At 43.6% G+C, this 15515-nt stretch overlaps 1 protein-coding gene across 1 annotated transcript in view; it reads left to right on the forward strand.

Annotated features, from left to right (window-relative positions):
- Positions 1 to 14386: 14386 nt before the first annotated feature.
- Epb41l1 (erythrocyte membrane protein band 4.1 like 1) overlaps positions 14387 to 15515 on the forward strand; it is a 127502-nt gene continuing 126373 nt past the window's right edge. Inside the window, exon 1 of the mRNA XM_087189106.1 lies at positions 14387 to 14499. The gene's annotated coding sequence lies outside the window, so the exon portion shown is untranslated. The remainder of the gene's footprint in view (positions 14500 to 15515) is intronic.

A 15515-nucleotide genomic window follows, 5' to 3' on the forward strand; every position in this document is an offset into this window, starting at 1 on the left:
TCTCAGAGATGTAGAACATTCCTCTGTCCCAGAAAGTACTCTTGGATGGTACTGATCTATAGCCAAACAAGCAACATTGCTCATCTGGATGCCTCTAATAGACTCTAAGTTGTTGTTTTGATGGTTTCTACTTCTCTCCCTTCCTACTCCATTCTCCCTATAGAAGCTAGAATTAACTTTCAGTCAGAAATCAGATTTTGTTACCGTCTTTGTTTAAGCACTCAGGAGCTTTTCTCATACTTGGAACAAAATCCAAACCTCTTTCCATAGTTGCTGACTTCTGCCTCCCTTGTGCCTCATCTTGGACTATTCTCTTCCTCTGTCATCAAGTCCCAGATACAATGGCCTCCTGGCTATTCCTTCCACTTTCCAAGCTCTACTCTGCCTCACGGCCTTTGTACATGCTATCTATCTGAAAGGGTTTACCTGGCTCTTGGCAAGGCTCATTTTCTCATCTTATAGATCTCAGCTCCAATTTTATTTCCTTAGAGGCTGTCCTGCCTTCCCTTTTTTAAAGAGGTCTCTTCTAATTATTATAACAGTGCTCGTCATCACAGTATCTCATTATTTTATTAATAATAATGAAAATTTATGTGCATTTCTCTTATATAAGGCATTATACCACGGACATAGTTTAAATGGTTCATTTTATCTACTAATTTTCTAGTTTACTTTTGTTTTTGTTTTCCCTATGTCCCCAGAACCTAGTGTAGTGTCTGGTAAACAGTAGGCATTAACAATTATTAAAAGAATGAATTCTTAATTCATTTTTTTGTTGTTATTGTTGGTACTGGGGATCTAACTCAGGACCTTGTGGTTTCGAGGCAGGCGCTGGAACCACTGAGCTAAATCCCGGGCCCAATGAATTCTTGACCATATATTATGGGCCAGGCACTTTAATAACTGGCTAAGCACTTTATGTATACTCTCATTTAATTTGCACAGCAATCTTGAGATTCTACTACTAATATCTTCCTACAGCTGAATAACCTTGTAACCTATCTAGTTCTTAGGAAATACTAGTATTCCAATCCAAGTCACCTGACTGCAGAGCTCCCTGAAAGTCACTGTAGGGGATTTAGAGGCCTGAGTAAACACTAGTGTCCATCCACCCTCAGCTCAGACCAGAAGCAGGAAAGCTTAAGGGCTACTTCCTTCTTCTTTTTTTTTTTTTTTGGTACCAGGGATTGAACTCTGGACCTTGCACTTTTGAGGCAGGCACCGGAACCACTGAGCTAAATCCCCGGCCCAGTACTACTTTCTTGATGGGCGTTCTATTTCAAAGCAGGCTGGAGAGTCTGAGGGTACCACTGGACAATCAGGAGGCAGATTCGGGGCCTAAAAATTAGTGCTCAGGCCTGAACAGGCAGGCAGTCTAAATGTTGAAATTCAATTCTGAGCATCCTCAGGCTCTGGGTGTGGGTCTAGAGACCCCAGACAAGATCCTGAGCCAGGGGTGCATCCAGTCTGACTGCTGAATCTGCCATGTCCTTCTGCCTGTCTCAGATCAAGGATGATAGGGGGACAAAAGTAAAAATAACAAGCATCCCTAGCACTTCTCCTTGGGAAACATCACATGTCAAGCCTGTGACACACAGTGTTTATTAAGCCAAAGGCTCTAAGCTCATTAGTAGGAAGGGTGCTGAGCAGTAAGCCACCCACATATTTCTCTCAGGAAACAAATACTGTGCAACATCCATCCTCTCCCAGGACTGGGCATGTAGTTCCTCTGTTACCAACATCAACACACATCTGCACAGAGGCAGATTTGATTGGCAGCAGGGCCCTAGAGACTGGTTGTGTGGGGATGTATCCTAGAGAGCCAGTTTGTGATCCTCAGATCACTGTTCCTTGAATTTAGGACCCAATCTACCCTAACAGTTTCTCAAGCTTGAATCATTCCCAGATCAGTTTAACAAGTTACTCCATACCTGTGTACCATAATACCTTAGTCCATTCAAGTTGCTTTTAACCAAATACCATTAACTGGGCTGCTTATAAACAACAGAAATTTGGTTTTCGCTGTTCTAGAGGCTGGAAAGTCTAAGATCAAGGAACCGGTAGATTCAGTGTCTGGTGAAGATCTCATTTCTGGTTTATAGATGGGGACTTCTGGCTGTGTCCTCACATGTGGAAAGGCTGAGGGATCTTTCCTAGGTCTCTTTTATAAGGGCACAAATCCCAGTCATGAAGACTCTACTCCCATGATCTACTCACCCTCCAAAGAACTCAATTCTCAATACATCACCTTGGAGTGTTAGAATTTCAGCATATGAATTTGTAGGGGTCACAAACATTCAAGCCATAGCACCCCAGTACCAATTTTTACTTAATACCTTTCTGTGGATTGACTCAGCATGACTTTGGCTACATAAGCTTTGTCCTCAATAGTATTTGTAAAATCACCAAGTTGACATGCTAGTTATATGTTTTCCTAACATACATTACAATAAATAAATAACTCTTAAACATGTTCATGTGTCTTCCACTTGAAATCATATTGGTACAACCAGTGGTACCCAGGTTATACTTGGCAAAATAGGTGGTGCCAAAAGGGTACAACATGAAAGAGCTCCCAGTGGTCAAAGCTGGAACACTGAGCAACAAGATAAATTCTGGCTTCACCACACACCAGCTTTTAGCCTTGGTTAAGTCAGCAGTCTCCTGGAAGGACATCTCCTCATCATGTGAGAAGGACACAATCCCTGCCTTCTGTATCAGAGCTCCTGCAGACCACACAGCAGATGCCCAATAGTCAACATTCTCTTCCTTCCCCTCAATTCATAGAGTACTTTTTACATTTCCCATAGCTTCTACATACAGTAATGTTTAATCTCCAAAAAATTTCACCCTGTGAGATAAAGCTAATGTTTTCCTTCTTATTATGTGGATGGAGGAACTGAGTCTCCATGTTAGCTGACACTGTTACCTAACTAGAGGACTGGAGACAGTTGGCATCTGAGGACACAGTGGGCAGGAGCAGAAGGCAGGTGTCTCTTTAGGTATGGTAGGTCTGCCAGTCTGGCCCTTTGACTCATTTTCATGACTCTCATTATCTATATAGTCATTTGAGTTTTCTGTTTTATTTTGTTTTGTTTGGTACTGGGGATCGAACTCAGGACCTTGCACTTGCAAGGCAGGTACGGTGCCACTGGGCTAAATCCCTGGCCCAGTCATTTGAGTTTCTGATCCATGATGTGTTCCTAACTCCTGGTTCACATGCCACAACTTGGTCACAGACCTTTGGACTAGAAGCTATACTCCTGGAGTTCCCCAGTGACAGCCCACCCAGATTTTCAGTAGCCTCTTGGCTTTTCTCATCTCACAGGCCTCCCTTTCTCAGATCCTTGTTGAAGCAGATCTATAGTTTGTTTCCTGGTTTGGCTTAAGTCCTCAGTTTTGATAGTTTCTTATTTTGAGTCCTTGAGACAGAGACATGCACAAGGACTTCCTGGTTCAGGGCCCAGTATAGATCTTGATGTTCTGAAACAAACTAGAGAGGCCTGATAAAGGGGATTCATGCAATACTTTCAGGAGGTATGTTACTTATTTTCTCTCATTGCTGAGACAAAATACCCAACATCCAAAGTTAAAGGGGAAGGGGTTTATTTGGCTTACAGTTTGTAGAGGTTTCAGACTGTAATCAGCTGACTCTAAGAAAGGGATGGCAAACAGGCATCGCAGAGGACAAACAACATGGCATACTCAAGGTAGCAAAAGGTAACAAAAGGCCTTAACAGCATCTTTCTGCCCCTTTTATCTTATTCAGACTACTTAGGGTGGGTAGCACTCATGCCCTTAATCCTAGTGCCCTCAGGCCTAGCCCCACCACGCATCGATCACACACTCTAGATTCAGTTACCTCCAAAATAGCCTATGATCACATGAGGCTTTTGGGGGACATCTAGGTACAAACCATAACAGGAGGTAATAAGGAGAGGGTAGGGGGTAATTTTCTGTGTGTGTGTTTTTGAGACAGGGTCTTGCTGTGTTGCCCAGGTTAGTTTCCAACTTGTGGTCTCAAATGATCTTCCAGCCTCCTGAGTGACTGGGACTACATGTGTGCCCCCACCATGGCCAACCAGAGATGTGTTAAGGGCCCACATGCCATTAGACTATCTGTAATCCAATCCTGGCTCTTATACCTCACAACCCCTGACCCTGGGCAAGTCACCAAACCTCTTTATGCTTGATTTCCTTGGGTAAAAATTGGTGCATGCTTGTAATCCCAGCTTCTGAGGAGGCTAAGAAAGGAAGATTGCCTGTCTTAGGCCAGTATTGGCAATTTAGTGAGACCTTGTCTCAAAAAGAGCTGACTGGGGATATAGCTCAGTGGCAAAGTGCCCCCGGATTCTATCCCCAGTAAAGAGGGAGGGGGATCATTATAGAAGGAAAATTGTGAGGGTCAGATGAAATACTTTCATTACAGTGCTTGGTGTGTGCCCTTATTAAGTCCACAGTCCCCTAATCACATCATGGCCTGGGCTGTTCTCTCTGCGGGATACACCCTGTCTATCGAGATAAATTTGATTGTTCCTGAAGGGTGATGCAGGGTTACGATGCGAACCTGGAGACCCTGAAGTTGTGGGTCTCTGTCACTCTTGCTGTGTATCCTTACATGAGTGAGTCATTCTCCATCATCCTCATCTGTGGAGGAGGATGATAAAGTGCCAGCCCCGCAGCAGGGTCTATGCTGCCTGGGCGGCGTGCAGCCTACTGACTCCCCTCATCAAGGGGCTCTTTCAGAAAGTCTCCCACAGAGAGAGTACCGTTCTCAGGTGCTGGTTGCCCAGGACCAGGAAGGAAGATCAGGGCCTGGGCCAGTGCGGAAGAGCAGAGAGCTCAGGGACCCGCAGGCAGGCAGGCAGGCAGACAGACAGACAGACAGTCAGGGAACTAGTCCATGGCTGCCATGGCAATGCCTGCTGCTGCAAGGAAAAAGGTGGGATGGATCTGTGGTCCGGGTTGGAAGAGGCCCCGCCCCCAGCCAGTCCAAGCTCCGCCCATGAGGCCCGGAGGCCACGAGCATTGACACCTGACTGGTTTCTTCTGTGCCTGACCGCCTACACCTTACCACCCATCAGTGTCTGCCAACACTGCCTGATAATTCGAGTGTGTCTGGCTATGTCTGACTGAACACAGATTTCATGAGTGCCTGACAGACCAAGACTGCCAGATCTGTCCACCTGACCACAGTTGACTGCGTTTACCTGGCTGACTGGCATATGGGCCTGACAGGGTGTGTCTGACTCAGGTGCTCTAACTGCACCTGACTGACCAGACCCCCTCTGTGCCTGACAAGCTGCATCTGTCTGGCTGTGGCCGCCTGCACCTGACTGACCGGTTTCATCTGTGGCATCTGCTTGTCTACATCTCTGCTCAAGGGGCTGGGATGGACTGACTGACTCTGACCACTCCTGGGCCTGAGTGCCCTGGCTGGCTTCTAGAGACCACTCTGCCAGCATTTGCCTCACCATAGCACTGAAGTGTGTTGGCCGACTACTTCTGCCAGACACTCAGCCCCAGTCTGCATGGTTGTTGCTTCTAACTCTGACTCTTGCCAGACTGAGTCTGCCTGTCTGACTGGCCAACCCCATAGCATCAGCATGTGACCACCCTTGTCTGACAAATGCCATGGCTGACCACTGCTGCCTGAGTGTGTCCTGGATGTGGTAGCCATTCGATAAGTGCTGATTCAGTCAGACTGCCTATCTGAAGGGTATCTGACCAACTGCATCCAACTGACTAAGGCCCTAACATTCTTCCTCTGACTCATGGCTTCTTTCACCCCAGCAGCCTGATAATGGCTTCTCAGGTATTCCTTGTCCAGCTTCTGTGACCTGGACATCTTCAGCTACAATACTGGGCCTCAAGTATTCCCCAACAGGAAAAGAGACAGGGAGTAGGAGTAGGACTTAGGCCCAGGTAAAGAGCAGCTGCAAGGGACTGAGAAGAGGCTGCAGCCTCACGGCTCTTGAACTCAGGGCTCTAATTCTTTACCATAGGTAGCACCTGGAGGAGTTGGCTTGGGTGCCTCAGGACAAAAATGCATAACCTTGCAAACCTTTTTTTTTTCTTTTTCTGTACTAGGGATTGAGTTCACAACATTCACACTGAGCTACATCCTCAAGTTTTAAATTTTTTTTTTAAATTTTGAAACAGAGTCTTATTAAATTGCCCTGGCAGGACTTGAATTTGCCCCAGCCTCCCTCAGTGCTAAGATTACAGGTATGTACCACCATAGCCAGCTACTTTGCAAACCTTTTGTTCCTCTATATTTGTGGGAAATCCCTCTCAGTGCTGCTGCTCTGCGGAAGGAGCATCCTGCACACCTCCAAGCTCCAGAATTTAAATTGTCCCCATTGTGTGTGTGTGTGTGTGTGTGTGTGTGTGTGTGTGTAATAGCCAACCAAATCCATGGGAAGCCTTCCACTCTGCAAGGAGAGGCTCTGTACCAGAATAAGGGGAAAGGAAATATTTGTTAGAGGGATTCTTTTTTCAAAAGTAAGCATTTCATGTGGATAGATGTGCTATGAGTTATATCTGTTCCTATTAAAACTAATAAAATGAGAGCATTGGACTAACTTATTTCAATTGAACTTTAGCATACTAAGATATTCTCTCTTCATTAGTAATAGAGGCTTGGCTGCCTCATTGATTTCATCATAAGCCAAGGGAGAAATGGGAAGAAATGAATGGCTTCACTCCCCAGGGCTCCCATGGCTTGGATTTGTATCTTAGCCAGTATGGAGCTTCCCAAGGGGCTGGGGAAAGAGGCTGCAACAAGTTACATAGAGTACTCCATACCTCATTTATTTATACATTAATTCAAAAAGTATTTATTGAGTACCATGTTCCAGACACTGTGCTAGAACTCTCACCCTGTCCTCATGGAGCATAGACTCATGGGCTCCAGAAAGTCTTGTACCCCTCAACTTTGGTCCCTTCAGGGTCAGGTGCTCATTACTAACTGCTTTCATTCTGGGCTGCACAGCTAACATAGAAAAGTAGTAGAGAGTAATGCTTCTCAAAGTGTGGTTCCTTGATCAGCAGTATCAGGATCACCTGAGAACTAATTAGATACAAATTCTCATGCTGAGGTTGTAGCTTAGTGGCAGAGCACCTGCCTAATTCTTGTAGTCCCCGGTTCAATCCCCAGCATCACTGGAAAGAAAAAAATCAAGGATACAAATTCTCTGGTCCCATTGTAGATGAATTGAATTGGAAACTCTTAGGGTAGCTAGGCAGGGAAGCTCACACTATAATCCCAGCATGCAAAAGGATATTGCGTTTGAGGCCGGCCTGGCCTACATAGCAAATGCCTATTTCAAAACAAACAAAAAAACTTCTTAGGGTCACGTGCAGCCATCTATATTTTAACAAGCTCTCTAGGTGATGCTAATGTGTGAGAGTCACTGGTGGAATGATTGTGTTGTCAGACCCTCTTGGAATCTCAATTCTACTATATAAGAGCTATATGATTTTGACCAACTTGTTAAATCTTTTTGTGTCTTGATTTTCTCATTTTCATAATCAGCATAATTATGATTGCCTTAAACTGTTGTTGTATTAAGTCATACAAAAGATCTTAGCATATAATTTCTATTCTAGGATTGTATGCTGGGGGCATATTTCTGCATATGCTGAATGATATATGTACAGGGTATGCACTGATATATTATTTATAATAGAAAAGAAACACCCTAAATATCTATCAGTATGATACTAATAAATCATGGTTCTGCCACAAAGATTGAGGCAGAGCTTTATTTTTGTGCTGAGGATGGAAGCCAGGGTCTTGGGCATGCTAAGATGCATTCTACCACTGAGCTACACCCCCAGCCCCAAGACAGCTCTTTATATACTTACATAAAAAGATCTCCATGGCTGGGGATGTCGCTCAGTGGTTCCACTGCCTGCCTCACAAGTGCAAGGTCCCAAGTTCAATCCTTGGTACCAAAAAAAAAAAAGATCTCCAGAATTTCCAAGTTTAAAAAAAAATTGCAGAACAGTGTGTCTACTATCCTCTTATTTCTCCAAAGAAAAAGAATCTATAAAATCTTTTCCTTTTTTTGTACTGGGAATTAAACTCAGGGAGTGCTGAGCTACATCCCCAGACCTTTTTATTTTTATTTTGAGACAGGGTCTAAACTGGCCTCAAGTTTGAAATTCTCTTGCCTCAGCCTCCTGAGTACCTGTGATTATAGGCAAATGCCACTTTGCCTAGCACGAATCTAGAGAATCTTCATGTAGACATAGCCTTATATGGGCATAGATTGTCTCCAAAAGGATACTCAAGAGACTGGTAACAGTGCAAGACAGAAATGAATGGCTAGAATAAGGGAACGAAGGAGACTTATTTTTATACTTGATCTTAGCCAAAAGCCCAATAAGTGAAAGTTATTTTTACCATACATGAATTTTATAACTTTAATTTTGCAGTGTGTATATGCATTTCCTATCCATAAAACTGAAGTTTTTAAAAAGTAGCTCAGGGCTGGGGAACACAGTTCAGTGACAGAGTGCTTGCCTAGCATGGGAGAGACCTTGGGTTCCATCCCTAACACTGCAAAATAAGGAGGCCAAGGTAGGAGGATCATCATGAGTTTGAGGCCAGCCTGGGCTGCATAGTTAGTTCAAGGCCAACCTGAATTACATAGTGAGACCTTGTCTCAATAAATGAATGAATGAATGTAGCTCAGTGCCTGGCAATCACGGCGATGGTGGTGATGGCTTCTCACAGCTCTGGATAGGTGATTCTCTGCAGAAATGCAGCCCAGAGTTATATGTGGTTTGGCCACAGCTTGCAAACTACCTTCCCAGCCTTTTTTTTTTTTTTTCTTTTGGTACTGGGGATCGAACTCAGGACCTTGCACTTGCCAGGCAGGCACGGTGCCATTGAGCTACATCCCCAGCCCCTCTGACCTCTTGATCTCCCCTTTTCATTCTGCACAGTCCGTGTTTCCTCAGAGAGTCCTTGAGTTTTAGAGAAGGACAAGGGCTTCAAGATTCTGTGATATAACCCTTTTATTTTATTGTCTTTTTGGTTCTGGAGATTAAACCTAGGGTCTTGCACATGCTAAGCATGCACTGAACTAATCCCTAGTTCTGGAACCCTTTTATGTTAAAGATGAAGAACCCAAGCCATAGAGAGAGGCCATAACAATCCCAAAGCTATCCAGAGAACTGGGCCTTGATAATAGTGTTTCAAAACATCAGACAACTATCTTCTAAATGTTTGCTTTCACTCCAGTACTGCTCTATCCATGACTTCTCAACTTAGCTAAGACTAATCTTAGCTTAATTCCTAGCCAAACTTTCCAGCCTTATTTCGCATCCTTTCCTATGTGAATCGTCTACCCTAGCCAAATAGAGCTCTTCAATAACCCCAAATGCTCCTGGTTTCCAGACACTATACCTGTTAGTATTGTGCATGCTGTCTGAAAAGCCTTTCTTCTTTCTATCCACTTGTGGAGAGTCTACTAAACATGGAGGCTAAGCTTAAATCATACTTCCTCCAGGAAGTCTTCCCTGATTACTCCAGCTCACGTAGCTCTCTCCCTTTCCTGAACTACATATGAAATTCCTTGTGAAACTCCTCACTTTAAGAAGAATATACGACGGTTGTCTGTGCCTTAAGCAATGGGAACTGAATAGGGTGGAGCCAGTTCCTCATCTCTGACTCTTCATTTCTGCAGCTTATAAATGACCTTAGACCTCCTTATTCTCTCAGGGAAGCCCTGGGTGAGGGTGCTGCTGAGCTGACTGGAGCCAGGAGTTGATCTGCAGAAACTGCTGGGCCTGTTCCTACCCTGATGTTTACTTGGCCCAGAGGCCCAGTGTGATGAAACCCAGCCCTGTTGCCGAGCACCTTGGGAGGCCTCCTTCCAGGGTCCCTCTGTGCTCAGACAGTGGCCCTTTGTGGAAAAGAGAAGCCAGACTGAAAGTGGAGCCGCTGGAAACTCTCCCCCTCTCTGCCTCCAGCCGGCTGTCTCCACCAGCAGCCATTGGCCATCCTGCCCCTGGGTGGCCTCTGCTTTCAGTCTGAGGTTGGCAGGATGAGGTAGGGCCTGAAAGCTAGGTTGGGAGAGTCAGGAGGGGTTCTATCAGGATGGCCTGCTGGAACAGAATGTCCCTTACCTCAGGGTTTGGAGTGTAGGTCTCTCCAAAGAGAAGACTGGTCCTCCTACAGGTCAGATTGACATTTTCACCATCCCTGCCACCACCATGTTTTCCTGGGATTTAGGGCCAGACCTTCTGATGTGTTTGTCCCTTCTGCCTCCACTTTACTGGCCCCTGTACTCACTAGGGGAGATGGAGGATCTTTGGATGCAATCCCAGGCCTGGTGTGTTATAGGTCAAGGTAAAGGGAGAGAAATGCCTAGAGCAAGGAAGGCAGTATGGAGTGTGTAAAAAAGGATGCTCACTGGCCTGGGGTGCAGGAGATCTGGGATTCCATTCCTTGCTAAACCATTGACTTGCTGAGTGGCATAAACTAGAAACTTCTCTTTTCTCTGACTCTGTTTCTCAGCTAAAAATTATGGAGCCAGAATATATGAATGTTACAGCTCTGATTTTTCCTAATTCTTCTCTCAGAGAGAGGAAAGGGAGGAGCCAGATTGGTTTGGAGGTAGATAACTGGCATGATGTTCTCTGAGGATTCACCAGCAGTCGCTAGGCAGCCTTTTCTCTGCTGCCAGGTTCCCCACCTCCTCCTTGTCTCCCCCTCTTTTCCACCCCACTTTGAGGGCTTCTTGTGCTGTGAGCTAGAAGATGTTTGATTTTGATTTGTCTTGTCTCATCTATTTTGCCCACAGAGAGGGACTGTGTAGACTGATGGGTGGCACTGGCAGGTCCCTAGCAGAGCAAAAGGAATGTCAGGAAATAAAAGAGGAAAATTCAGAGGGAAGGGTGGGGAGGAGAGAATTGTCAAAAGAAGGCTTAGCAAGAGTGAAAAAGAAGGAAAAGGGAGAGGAGAGAGGAACAAGAGAGAATCGAGGTAAAAATGAAAGAGCAGGGGTCGGGGATTTAGCTCAATGGTTTCGCCGCCTGCTGCACAAGTGCAAGGGCCCAAGTTCGATGTCTGGTACCAAAAAAAAAAAAAAAGAAAGAGCAAAATGAGACAGAGAATGCAAAATGCCCAGATGAAGGGAAAAATAGGAAAAGAGACTAAAAAAGTACATAGCCTGGCAATTCACACAGTGGGAACAACCAGGGTGTTCCAGGACTATAGTTTGGTTTGGCTGGAGATGAGCGTGTGAAGAGTAGGCAAAGCTAGAGCCAGACTAAGAGATATCATAGGGCAGACTAATGATTTTGAATCTTATATCTTATTTTCTTTTTCTCAGATCTCCTGTGATAAACTGGACAAGGCCCAGAGGAGCATTTTCATTCATCCAACCATTCAACAAGGGACTATGTTTTATCCAGCTCTATATCCCCAGAGCACAGCACAAGGTCTGAACCTAAGAGGTAGTCAATGTATCTTTGTTAAAATTGAGCACTTGGAGAGAGCAACAGTTGAGGCCATCACACAGAGAATATGAGAATAGCATATAACAAGGTAGAAAGTCCAGGAGAGGTCCAGGTAGGAATTATGGGCAGTAATTCCCAGCCTTTTCTGCCACCTTTAGGAGAAAGGGCCCAGATACAATTGGGGTTTTTTTGGTACCGGTGATCGAACTCGGGACCTTGCACTTGCGAGGCAGGTGGCGGAACCACTGAGCTAAATCCTTGGCCCATAATCATAAACTTCTTATTTGGTACTGGGGATTGAACTCAGGTCCTTGTGCTTGTGCAGCGGGTGACGAAACCACTGAGCTAAATCCCCGGCTCCCCAGATACAATTGTAATGCGGTTGGTTTAGGCCACTTGAATTGATCCTAGTGGCCTGAACGATCCTACTGGAGGATACAGGGTTCTGTGTATGAGCAAAAAGAAGTTCCTTAAGAAAAGGGAGGGATTGTTGTTGTTATTGTTGTATTTTAAAAGGGAAATTAGATTGAGATGTAGCTGCTGAGATCAGCTAGAGGGATATATAGGAGTGGAGAGAAGGGTAAGGATCTGTTCAAAAGAGGTAGGAGTGAAAGGCTAGAGGCATTGCCCAGTAGGTAGAATGTTTGTGTGAGGCCCTGGGTTTGATCCCGCCCCCGCCCCCCGAAAAAAGTAGAAGAAATTCAAAGTAAGAAATAGAGACACACCACAGAGGGCCTCAAATCCTGAGCTATGGAGTTTGGATTTTCTCAGGAACTGGTGGTGGTCCAGTTTGGAACTGTGCTTTGGGAGAATTAATCAGGTCACCAAAGTATAAAATGTACTTTGAATAGGATTGTTTTTGTTTTTGCTTTTGCTTTTGTTTTGGTGGTTATGGGGCTGGAATCCAGGGCTTTCTACATGCTAAGCATGCAATTCCAGTGAACTATATCCCCAACCCTCCCTGGGTTTTATATCAAGGAGTAGAATTGCACATCTCCACTTTATAAAAAAAATCATGAGTTTATAACTAGTGAGGTGGAGCATTTTGTATACTTATTGGCCATTGTGTTAGATTTCCATCTTTATGACAAAATACCTGAGAAAAGGAAAGGTTTATTTTGGCTCATGGTTTCAGAGGTTTGAGTCCATGGTGGGTGGTTCGATTACTTTTAGGTGCCTGGAAAGGCAGAAACATGATGGAGGGGCTTGGTGAAAGAAAATGCTCACCTCATGAGAGCCAAAGAGCAGAAAAAGAACAAAAGAGAGAGAGGATGGGGCCAGGGACAAGATATGGTCCTCAAGGTCATGCCCCCATCCGACTCCCTTCAACTAGGCCCTATTTCCTTAATTTCCATTACCTCCCATTAATGCCATTAAATTATGACCTCATCAATAGATTAATCCATTCATGAAGTTAGAATTGTCATGATCCATTCACCTACTGAAAGCTCCACCTCTGAACATATGAGACTTTAAAGAGACATTTTATTTATTATTTATTTATTTATCTATTTATTTTTGGTACTGGAGATCAAACTCAGGTGCCACTAAGCTAAATCCCCAGCCCTGAGGGACACTTTAGATCTAATCCATAAATAGCCATTTATATTTCTAGTTGTGTGAATTTCTTATTCATCTTATTTATAGTCTTTGTCCATTTGTCTAATATTGATTGTTAGAAATTCTTTTTTTTTTTTGGTACCGGGGATCGAATTTGGGACCATGCGCTTGCGAGGCAGGCCCCGGAACCACTGAGCTAAACCCCAAGCCCTGATTATTAGAAATTCTTTATATACTTTGGAGTCTCTTCTTTTCTTTTCCTTTGTTTTTTGAGACAAGATCTTGCTATGTAGCTCAGGCTGGCCTCAAATTCATGATCCTTATGTCTCAAACTTTTTTTTTTGTTTTGGTACTGGGGATCGAACTTGGGTCCTTGCATTTGCACAGCAGGCGGTGAAACCACTGAGCTAAATCCCCAGCCCTACGTCTCAAACTCTTTAGTGCCAGGATTGCAGTCATGTGCCACCAGAATTCTCATATTTTGTCAACCTAAAGCATTGCAGAGATTTCCTCCCAGTAATCTTTTGTTTTTATTTTGAGACAAAGTCTTGTTATGTTGCCCATGCTGGCCTCAAACTCAGGGCTTGAGAACTCATGATCCTCTTGCTTCAGCCTCCTGAGTAGCTAGGATTATAGGTATGCAGTACTGTGCCTCATTTATCTTTTCTCTTGATGGCAATTTTTGATGCACAGAATTTATACATTTAATGTAGTTAACTATATCAGTCTTTGCATTTTTTTATTTGTGTGATGGTTGATTTTATATGTCAACCTGACTGGGCCATGGGATGACCAGATATTTGGTTGAACATTATTATTATTTTTTATTATTTATTTATTTATTTATTTATTTATTTTTGCAGTACCGGGGATCAAGCTCAGGACCTTGTGCTTGCAAGGCAGGTGCTGCACCACTGAGCTAACTCCCCTGCCCTGAACATTATTTTTAGATATGTCTGTGAGGTTGTTTCTGGATGAAATTAACATTTTATTTTGTTTTGTTTTGTTTTGCTTTGTTGAGACAAGTTCTCACTATGTAGTTTAGGCTGGTCTTGAATTCAGTGTGTAGCCTGGGTTTGCCTCAAATTTGCTACATCTGCCTGCCTCAGCCTCCTGAATGCTGGAATTACAGGTATGTGGCACCATGGCTGGCTTGAAATTAATATATAATTCTATAGAATAAGTAAAGCAGACTGTTCTCCCCAGTGTTGGTGGCCCTATCCAATCTATTGAAGGCCTGAATGGAACAAAAAGGTAGGGTAAAGGAGAATTCTTTCTCTCTTCTGTCTTTGAGCTGGGACACAGGTCTTCTCCTGCCTTTGGATTTTGACTTGGATTAAAATTTAAACCACTGGCTGTCCTTGTTATCAGGCATTCAGATTCAGGCTGGAATTAAACCACTGGGTCTCCTAGGTTTCCAGTTTGCTGACTGAAGATCTTGGGATTTTTCAGCTTCCATACCATGTGAGTCAATTTCTTATAATCAGTCTCTCCCTCTGTCCCACCCTATTGTTGTTCTGTGTCCCTAGAAAATTTGGACTAATACAAATTGCGATTTTCTTTTTGGTATCTTATTGAATAAATATTTTCCTATGTTGTTGTCCTAAACATAATTTTATTTAGTTGTTTCTAAAGCATTTAAAAATTTGCTTTTCAAATTCAGATCTTTAACCAAAGGTTATTTTCATACATTCTATAAGGCAGAAATCCATTTTATTTTTTTCCAAATGAATAACCAATTGTTTAGTATTATTTTAAAAATAATCCACCTATACTAGTTTCCCAGGACTGTCGTCACGAATTACCAAGAACTAGATGACTTAAAACAATAGATATTTTATTTTCTCACAATCCAAGAGGCCAGAAGGATGTCAGCAGGGCTGGTTCCTTCTGAAGGAGTAAACATCCAAGGCCTCTCTCATGGCTTCTGTTGTTGCCAGCAATCTCGGCCTTCCTTAGCTTGTAGATATAACTCTCTAAGCTTCACTTCCATCATCTTCACTTAGTCTTCTTCTCTTTCTGCATGTGTCTTCTCCTCATCTTATGAGGACATCAGTCACTAGATTTAGAGCCCACTCTAAATTCAGGATGACTTATTCTTGAAACCTTTCACTGACTGTATCTGCAAAGACTGTATTTCCTTTTTTTTTTTTTTTTGGTACCGGGAATCAAACTCAGGACCTTGCCCTTGCCAAGCAGGCACAGTGTCACTGAGCTACATCTCCAACCCCAAGACTGTATTTCCAGATAAATTCATACAGTATTTTGAGTTTCTAGGGGAATATGAAATGGGGGGTGGGGGCTATTCAACCCACTATCCCATCTTTTGTTATTTTTTTGTAAATGCCATGTCTGTTGTTTATCAAACTTCCATACATATGTGGGCAGAGTAATCATTAACACAAATCTGTGGTAAAATGGTTACACATTTTTCTTTTTCTTTTTTTTTTTGGTTACACATTATTCATGAGGTAACCTTA

Source organism: Heterocephalus glaber, unplaced genomic scaffold, assembly GCF_053883595.1.
Source record: "Heterocephalus glaber isolate CG9 unplaced genomic scaffold, H.glaber_assembly_v1.0 deba00001532, whole genome shotgun sequence".
In the NCBI taxonomy this organism is placed as follows: Eukaryota; Metazoa; Chordata; class Mammalia; order Rodentia; family Bathyergidae; genus Heterocephalus; species Heterocephalus glaber.